The sequence below is a fragment of the Pan troglodytes genome, chromosome 18 (assembly GCF_028858775.2).
Source record: "Pan troglodytes isolate AG18354 chromosome 18, NHGRI_mPanTro3-v2.0_pri, whole genome shotgun sequence".
Taxonomy (NCBI): domain Eukaryota; kingdom Metazoa; phylum Chordata; class Mammalia; order Primates; family Hominidae; genus Pan; species Pan troglodytes.
Window position 1 is genome coordinate 53,114,338 of NC_072416.2, and position 9,409 is coordinate 53,123,746.

Consider the following 9,409-nt stretch of genomic DNA (forward strand, 5'->3'; position numbering starts at 1 on the left):
TGTTCTAATTACCATAGCTTCGTAATCTGCTCCAAACTATAGTGCTGGGCAAGTTCCCTCTAGTTATGCACCTTTTCTCAAAAACTTCCTGGTTCTTCTGTTCAATTAAGCCTTCTGGTGCATCTTAGAATGGTGTTATCAAATTCCTTAAACAATACCTTTGTGACTTAGAGGACTTAGAGTGTCCTAAATTATTCTTTTCTTTTCTTTTCTTTTCTTTTTCTTTTTTCTTCGAGATGGAGTCTCACTCTGTCACCCAGGCTGGAGTGCAGCGGCGTGATCTTGGCTCACTGCAACCTCCACCTTCCTGGTTCAAGCAACTCTCCTGCCTCAGCCTCCCGAGTAGCTGGGACTACAGGCATGCACCACCATGCCTGGCTAATTTTTGTATTTTTAGTACAAGGTTTCACCATGTTGGCCAGGCTGGTCTGGAACTCCTGACTTTGTGATCCAGCGATCCACCTGCCTAGGCCTCCCAAAGTACTGGGATAACAGGCATAAGCCACTGTGCCCAGCCTGAGTGTCCTAAATTTCTAAGTCATTCTGGGCAGGAGGGACACCTTTGTAGTGCTAAATCTCTCTGTGTGGGAGCATTGGATGTGTCTCACTTAAGCCTTTTATGCCCAAAAATATTTGTGCTCTTCGCTATGAAGCTCCTGTCCATTTCTTGTTGGGTTGTTTATTATTTTTGAGTTGCCTACAAACAGGATTTTGTATCTCTTTTCCATTGCCTTTTCTGATGAACTGCCTCTGATAACTATGCCAGCTGACAGTATAGTACAGTGGTGAGTTCAGAACCCTTGCAGAAGACTACTTGGGTTCAAATTCTGGGCCACTCACTCATTAGGCAAGACATCTGATCACTCTGTGCCTCAGGTTTCCTCATCTGTGAAATGGGAAGATTGGGGATACCTGTTTTAAGAATGGACACACACAGAAGGGAGTCTGGCACATAGTTAGTGTCATCCACTGCTATTGCCTAAACAGGCCCCTCACAGGCCCCTGGGGCCCTTCTTGGTGATACAGTGGATGAGTGATGGGATGTCATTTGTTCCTTCACACTGCCTTGCCAAACTCAGGCGCTTTCCTTAGGAAGCTGAGAGTGACCCCATTGTTGGGGGAAGAGCCAGGGACCAGGCTGGAGCTGGGCTTCAGTCTCTTCCCCTCACCTTCCTGCAGAGGCTGCACGGCCTTTCCCTCAAGGCATTTCCATGTGTCTCTGGCTCCAATTTCCTCCCTCCCCAGCCAGTGCCCTCCAAGCATCACACTGTCCCCCAGCCACCCTGGTGACACTGGTCCGCACCTCCCTCATCACTTCTCAACTTGGTGTCCACAGGTTCCTCCCCTCCTTCCTCATTGTCATTTCCAGGTGCAGGAATCTGATGGGCTCTGTCTCTTCAAGCCAGTCTGTGGCCTGGCCATCGTGGCGTGGGGGCCAGAGGGGTCTGATTTTAAAAAGTTGGCTGGGGAAGCAGCAGATTTCCTAAAGAAGGAAATTTTGGCCACAATGGGGCATACCCAGTATGTACCTATGACCATGGGCATTTCAGAAGAGTTCCCTTCCTGGCAGGACCCACTATCCACAAGCAGAGATTAAATGTGCATCCAGGAATCACCTAGATCTTATTATCCCTCTTTTCATAGATGGGGAACACCATGGTTCTGAGAGGTTAGGGGACTTGCCCAGGGTCACAGAGCAGCATTGGACAGAGGTGTATCAACAAACCTGGGCCTTCAGCCTCTGGGCTCCTTCCACCTGTGTGCCCACACACCACTGTGTGTCTCAGGTGATCTGCATCGACACTTCCTTCCAGAGGAGCTCAGGGCAGGGCCAGGCAGGCAGGCTGGGTCTTGGTTGAAGTATCTACTGGGAACGATGGAGACGAGTGGGAACAGCATTAAGGAAAAAAAAAAAAGTTAATCCAGGTGGAAAGAATGGTCAAGGCAAGGGCTTAGAGGTGGGAGAAAGCAAAGGATGTGTACTGACAGCCAGGGACACAGTCCAGCCAGGTGTGCTGGGATCCATCTAGGGAAGCTCAAGTAGTGGGGCCAAATTAGGACACTGGTTCAGAGCAACTGTGATTAGCACACACTAAACGGTGTGTCTTGCTATTCCGTGCACCTTCTCATGTTCTCACTGCTTCCCACCTTGGGAAACCTACAAACGCAGTGCTGGCTGTACCCCCACACCAATCTCAAGCCAGCAGGGTATGCTCACTCCACACACTTCTGTCCAAGGAGCCAGTGTTCACCGGCCCTCAGACACAGACCAGTCCTGCTGAAATCTCAGCCTCTTGGTTGGTGGGTCTCACACTGTCTTCTGTGGGGTATGGGGTTCCTGGATGGCTTCAGAGAGGAGGGTCAGGAGAGGAAAAGTCTGGAGGGGCCAGTGGCAGGCCCCCAGCCTCCTCTGTGCAGGCTCAGTTCTTGTCCTATTTCATTATCAGGAGTGTCATGTAGGATTCCACTTGAAACAAAGCATTTCAGCATTCATTACAAAACAACAACCCAGACTGCCTCCTCCCCATCCTTTTTGTTGAACTAGCGCCTGCTCACACTCGTTTTCCCACAAAACCCCTACACAAAGGGGTCCTTACTTTATACTCTCTGAAATAGTTGTGCTTACCTTTCATGGAAGTCATCATAGTTTGGTGATATATTTATTTTTAGAGACAAATGGTTTAACATCTGTCTTCCTCATCAGACCAGGCTGCCTCAGTCAAAACCTGGCTCCATCCTTTTCTAATTGAGCATCTTTGGAGAGTTCCTTAACATCTCTGTGCCTTCATCATCTGTAAAAGGGGGTTAATAAGAGCTCCAGCCTCACAGCCTTTTTGCAAAGATACAATGAGATATCAATGAAGGAGCATGGCATAGAACCTGGTATAGCCTTAATAGAAGTTCAATGTTATTACTGTCATTGCCACCTCCATCACCACCACCACCATCATCATTATCATCCTTAAGGCCGAGATTAGGTCTTCCTTGTTTGCTGTTGCATGCTTAGTGCTTAGCACATTATACAACCCACACAGTCCTGTTAAATGAATGAACAAGAGAATAAATGAATGAATATGTGCTTCTCTGCAAGCATGACTGTCTTCCTTCTAAGGAGGCATTCCCTTTGAGTCATTAAGTTGATCCTTCTGATTTCTCAGATGGAAAAACAAAACTTTTCTCCAGGTGAAAACATTTAAATGTAGCTGATGAAGGTCCTGAGATGGCACATGTTCTTGGATATTTTGCGGAGATCCTTTATGGGGAACATATTGAGGTGGTGAGGAAGTGTAATTTTCTTGGTGGAATGTCCAGGTCTTTTTTCTTTGTAATTTTTCATGTGTTTGTCAGTTTTCCGGACTAACTGGTGGGCACCTTCCCCCAGCTGTCTGCATAGATTCTTACTCATCTGGCTGGTCCATTGCTCAATGCAGCCCAATTAGGGTGTCGGGAAAAGCACCCAGGAAGGGAGCTAGGAGATATGAGTTGTATGGGGCTTCAGGCAGGTCTTTACCCTTCTGTGGGCCTCAGTTTCCTCATCTAGAGTATGAAAAGATTCAACTAGATGTTTACTAATAGAGCTCCAAGTTCTAAGGGAAGCTGCTGGCTCAAAGTTAAATAATTTCCAACTCTGGGAAGGTCTTCTGGCTTTGTGCTACTCAAGCTTTGCCACTTCCATCATCATTGGCATTCAGGTGCCCACAATGCCCCACATCCTCAAAGTGTAGTGACTGGTATAATATCTCTGCTTATAGAATAAATGCACAACCCAGGGCATAAATCGATGCACGGATAGAGTTTTAATCCTGGATGCTGGATGCAACACTGCAGGAGGAAATTGAGGCCTGCAATTCAGTTCTTCTGCACCAAAGGGTTGGTGGTCAGCCCCTTGGCACTGGAGGGAGATCATCCCTCAATCAAGAGTCCCAGGCTTTCACTTTTCCAGATGAACTCTGAAGGGTGACTGGAAAATTTATTTCGTCCCTAGAGACTCTTAGAGGATCATGGGATGACCCATCGAAGGGGCAGGCAGCCCACAAATGATGCCCCTGAGCTTTCCACCAGAAAGGAGATACTCCAAGTGTTCTGGCTCAGCCTGCAAATGCAGGGCATTTTGGGGGCAGGGAGGGACAATATTAGGTGTGACATCAAGGAGTGTCACTCATATTGTTCTCCTATTTAGTGTTTAGGGGATTTCCCTCAAGTTTCTTAGTGAAATGGACAAAAAGAAATTGCAAGGAATAAGTCCAATAGAAACTGTGAACTGGAGTGTGGTGCAGAGCAGGGAGGCCAGGGTGGGAATCCAGCTCTACCGCTTCTTAGCCTATCTGAGTCATGGACCTTCCAGACCCACAGGGAATCAGGGACTAGGGAACCATTCCCTTCCTTGTAGAGTTGTTGAAGGGATTTAAATAAATCTTGCATGTAAAAATGTCCAGCACATAGAAGCTCTGGACATTTAAAAACTCTAACAAAACATGTCTGCCCTAGATACAAAATTCATAAAAAAGAATTTAGAAAAAGAGAAGAGTGTCTTCTACCCCTGATATCATGGGAGAAGTAGACAGATCATGGGGAAGAATAAAATCCAGTGCAGAAGGCCGGGCGAGGTGGCTCACGCCTGTAATCCCAACACTTTGGGAGGCCGAGGTGGGTCGATCACAAGGTCAGGAGATGGAGACCATCCTGGCCAACATGGTGAAACCCTGTCTCTACTAAAAATATAAAAATTAGCTGGGTGTGGTGACGCATGCCTGTAATCCCAGCTACTCCCAGGAGGCTGAGGCACGAGAATCGCTTGAACCCAGGAGGTGAAGGTTGCAGTGAGCCAAGATCACAGCCTGGTGACAGAGTGAGACTTCATCTAAAAAATAAATAAATAAATAATCCAGTGCAGGGGAAGTGGGCTGAACAGAGGCTCCAGAAAGATATGTCAAAATGCCTGGAACCAACCTATAAGTGTGGCCTTATTTGGAAAAAGTGTCTTTACAGATGTAATTAAGCTAAGGATATAGAGATAAAGAGATCCTTCTGGACTATCTGGGTGGCCCTAATACAGTGCCAAATGTCCTTATAAAAGAAGGACAGAGTGAGATTTGAGGCAGACCCAAGAGAAGGCAATGCTATCAGGTAGATGATAAAGCCACAAGGCAAAGAATGTCAACTGTGACCAGAAGATGGAAGAGGCAAAGAATGGACTACTCCCAAGAGCCTCCAAAGGGAATGTGGCCCCGCTAACACTGAATTTTCGACTTCTGGCCTCCAGGACTGTGAGAGGATAAGTATCTGTTGTTTTAAGCCACCCAGTTGGTGGTGAGTTATTACAGCAGCCACAGGAAACTAACAGGAGGTGTGGCCAGACATTCAGCTTTTACCATCAGAAAACAAAACAATCAGCAGCCTAAGCTGACCCTTAATTAAGCTTAAGGAGGCTTCTACTGGCTGCCATGGCAGAAGAGCTTGAAGGCTGCTACTCCAGATATGTTCTGGTTTTGATCTCCTAACATCCATTTTCGCCTTTTCCTGGCATCTGCATTATTTCTTTTGGAATATTCTCTCTCCTCTTTTGGGTGAGTCTGTAAATTAAGGCATTTTGTATTCCCCTACTAAGAAGCAAGAAGGTAGCACAATGTTGGTCAACTGGCCTCTCTCTGTCTCAGGACATAGAATCTTGAGTGGAAAACAATTCAAGGGCAGTGCCGACAGGACTATTCAATTTCAGCACCCTGGACCCCATTTTCTAAGTCATTGCTCCAGCCTTCCTATCAACCCAGTGAGTTTTCCACTATAGCTTTTCCATCAATTTCTTTGTTGCCTAGGTCAGTCACTATTGCTTGTGGAGAAGCAAATTGAGTAGAGGAGAGAGTGGTTCAAAAGGAAAGACCCAGGGATAGTTGGGGCCAGAACACAGAAGACCTGGTGGGCTTAGGGAAGACTTTTAAACTTTATTCTCTAGTTCAAAGGCCAGCAGTCTTTTTCTGTAAGAGGCTATATAGTAACTATTTTAAACGTTCCAGGCCATAAAGTCTTTTTTGCAATGACTGTGCTACCCAACTCTGTTGTTTAGTGCAAAACTAGCTATGGACAGTGTGCAAACAAATGGGTGAGGCTGTGTTCCAATCAGACTTTATCTATGAGACGAGGAAGCAGGCCAGATTAACCCCCAGGCTGTAATTTGCTAACCTTGTTCTAGGTAATAGGAGGCCACAGAAGGATTTTAAGCAACAGATTAATGGATGACAGTGGGTCGAGGAGGACACCCGTTGGCCGGGTGCGGTGACTCACGCCTGTAATCCTAGCACTTTGGGAGACTGAGGCGGGCAGATTGCCTGAGCTCAGGAGTTGGAGACCAGCCTGGGCAACACGGTGAAACCCCGTCTCTACTAAAATACAAAAAAAAAAAAAATTAGCTGGGCGTGGCAGCATGCGCCTGTAGTCCCAGCTACTTGGGAGGATGAGGCGGGAGAATTGCTTGAACCCAGGAGGCAGAGGTTGCAGTGAGCCGAGATCGCGCCACTGCACTCCAGCCTGGGCGACAGAGCGAGACTCCATCTCTAAAACAAAACAAAACAAAACAAAAACAAACAAACAAAAAGAAGGATACCTGCTTAAAAAACAACAATAAAGAAACAACTACTGCAGAAGTCCAGTTAAGTGCTGATGATCCTGGACTTGGGAGGTGGTAGAGCAGACGGATTTGGGAGCTGTTTTAAAGGGAAGCAGCTCAGAAAAATTACTGTTGAGCTTTGTAGCTGTGAAGTGTGGGTCAAACACAGGGTGTAATTATTAGCATTGTCATCTGCACCTTTTTTCTTGTCAAAGGAGTTGGCTAGCCTGGCGGCCACCAGGACCATGCAATAAGCTTTGCAGAAATTGCCTCTCCAGTTCAAATCACCTACAAAAGCCCAGGCTACAATTATAAAGCTTCATAGCTGTGCAGCATCCATAAAAAGAGGTAATTTTAATATTTGGTTCAACTTCAAAGCAGTAACTTAGAATTATATATACCCCATTAAAATATAATGTTTTTCCCCCAAACTAATCAAATGGCTAAATCAATTGTTGGTGGATTGCCAGTGGCCTGAGGATTAATGGGAATAGAAAATGTATTCTATATTTTCCTTGTTACATAGAGTTAGAGCGCATATTTTATTAATGTTCATCCTTTAGAGACCAGATTTGTGCGTTCGCTAAAATAAACACTACAGTCTTTAGGGCGTGGTTGGGTGGAGACTGCAGAAGTATGAGGGCAAAGAACATTTTGCAAGGAAGTAGCCACTCTAGAGCCATCGTCGGGTGATGGGAGGCGCCCAGAGCTGGGATCCAGGGACCCGGAGTCTTGCATCTACTATTCACGAATTGAATGACTTTGGAATATGTTCTCTCTCATCTTAGACTCCCCATTTGTCAAATGAGAAGTTTGGATATGATCAGTGAAGGCAAAGAGGTTTTGTCCTAATTTAGCTCAATTAGTAGGCACTGCATGGAGCCTTGCATGAGGAAGTATTCTGAAACCATGCCTGGGTTCAGAGGAGAGTGTGATGGTTAATTTCATGGGTCAACTTGACTGGTCTAAAGGATGCCCAGAGAGCTAGTAAAACATCATTTCTGGGTGTGTCTGAAGGTGTTTCCAGAAGAAATTAGCATTTGAATCAGTAGACTGGGTAAAGAAGATCTGCTCTCACCAATGTGGGCAGACATCACCTAATCCATTGAGAGCCTGATTGATTAGAATAAAATGGTGGAAAAGGGGCAAATTCTGTTTGAGCTGGGACATGCATGGACATCAGTGCTCCTGGTTCTTGGGCCTTCAGACTTCCACTGAATTACACCACTGGCTTTCCTTGGCCTCCTTAATTGCATGAGCCAATTCCCATAATTTCTGTCTCTGCCTCTCTATCTCTCTCTCTATATATAATTAAAAGTATATTATATATTTATATATTATATATAATATAAATTATATATAATTATGTAAAATATATAATATATAATTTAAATATATAATACATATTTGTATACATTATATATAAATATACATTATATATTTATATTTATCTATTTATATAATATGTAAATATTTATATATAATATGTAAATTTATATACATTATATATTTATATATAATGTATATAAATATATTAGTTAACATATATATGGTATATAAATATATACATTAGTTCAGTTTCTCTGGAGAACCCTAATACAGAGGGTGTGCCATGAATCTCTGCCATGGGCATAAGTGAAATGGGCAAAACATCCTTCATGCCAGGCGTCTGTGATCTCTGGACTGAATGGAGGTCCCTTCTGTTCTAACAGATTGAGAGAGGGTCCATTTGTCTGGCCCAGCAGTCTTCTCTGTGACTTGTAGGTTCTTCTCAGGCCCTTCATGGATGTCCTCTCACTCTCCTCTATGGCCAGCCTTGGTTGGATGGGGCCTTCTTGAGGATAATAGAGGCCATGCTCTGTGCTCAATAGGCCAGTTGCCAAATATCAGTGATACTTACTGCACATCAGGAGCTGCAGATTCAGAGAGTCATCAGCCATAACTGTGGCCTTCTGGGAGCAGAGACTGTGGAGGAGGCATTCAACTTAAAGAAGGACCAATAACTAATATTAAGTACTAAGTCAATCTGTGTCTCCCTGAATTTTCCATCTGCACCAGGGAGAAGCTCCATCCACACGGTGCTTATTCTCCTCTTCCCTTGGTGAATTCTCAACCCCCCTGTTGGCAATCACATGAACTTCACAGGCTGTTGGTCTTCTCTTCCTCTCCTTTTTTTTCACTGGGCCTTTATTGGCTGTCAGGAGGGAAGAATTGGTTTGGCTACTGTGCATGGGGAAGACATACAATATCTTTTATAAACCTGTTTGTTTAATTACAAAAGTAATCCAAGTTCATTGCATAAAATTCAGAGAAGCAAACTTTTAAAAGTAAAAGCTCTCTAATCCTACATGAGACTACCAGTGTTGATATTTTATATTATTAAATATTGCACATTTACCATGTGCAAGTAAAGAAAACTTGACTCAAACCAGCTTAAGACAAAAGAGAATGTGGGCCCGGCATGGTGGCTCACGCCTGTAATCCCAGCACTTTGGGAGGCTGAGGCGGGTGAATCACCTGAGGTCAGGAGTTTGAGACCAGCTTGACTAACATGTTGAAACCCCCGTTTCTACTAAAAATACAACAATTAGCTGGGCATGGTGGCAGGCACCTGTAATCCCAGCTACTCAGGAGGCTCAGCAGGAGAATTGCTTGAACCTGGGAGGTGGAGGTTACAGTGAGCTGAGATCGAGCTATAGCACTCCAGCCTGGTGACAGAACGAGACTCCATCTCCAAAAAAAAAAAAAAAAAAAAAAAAAAAAAAAAAAAAAAAAGAGAGAGAGACACTGTATGAGGTTTGAGGT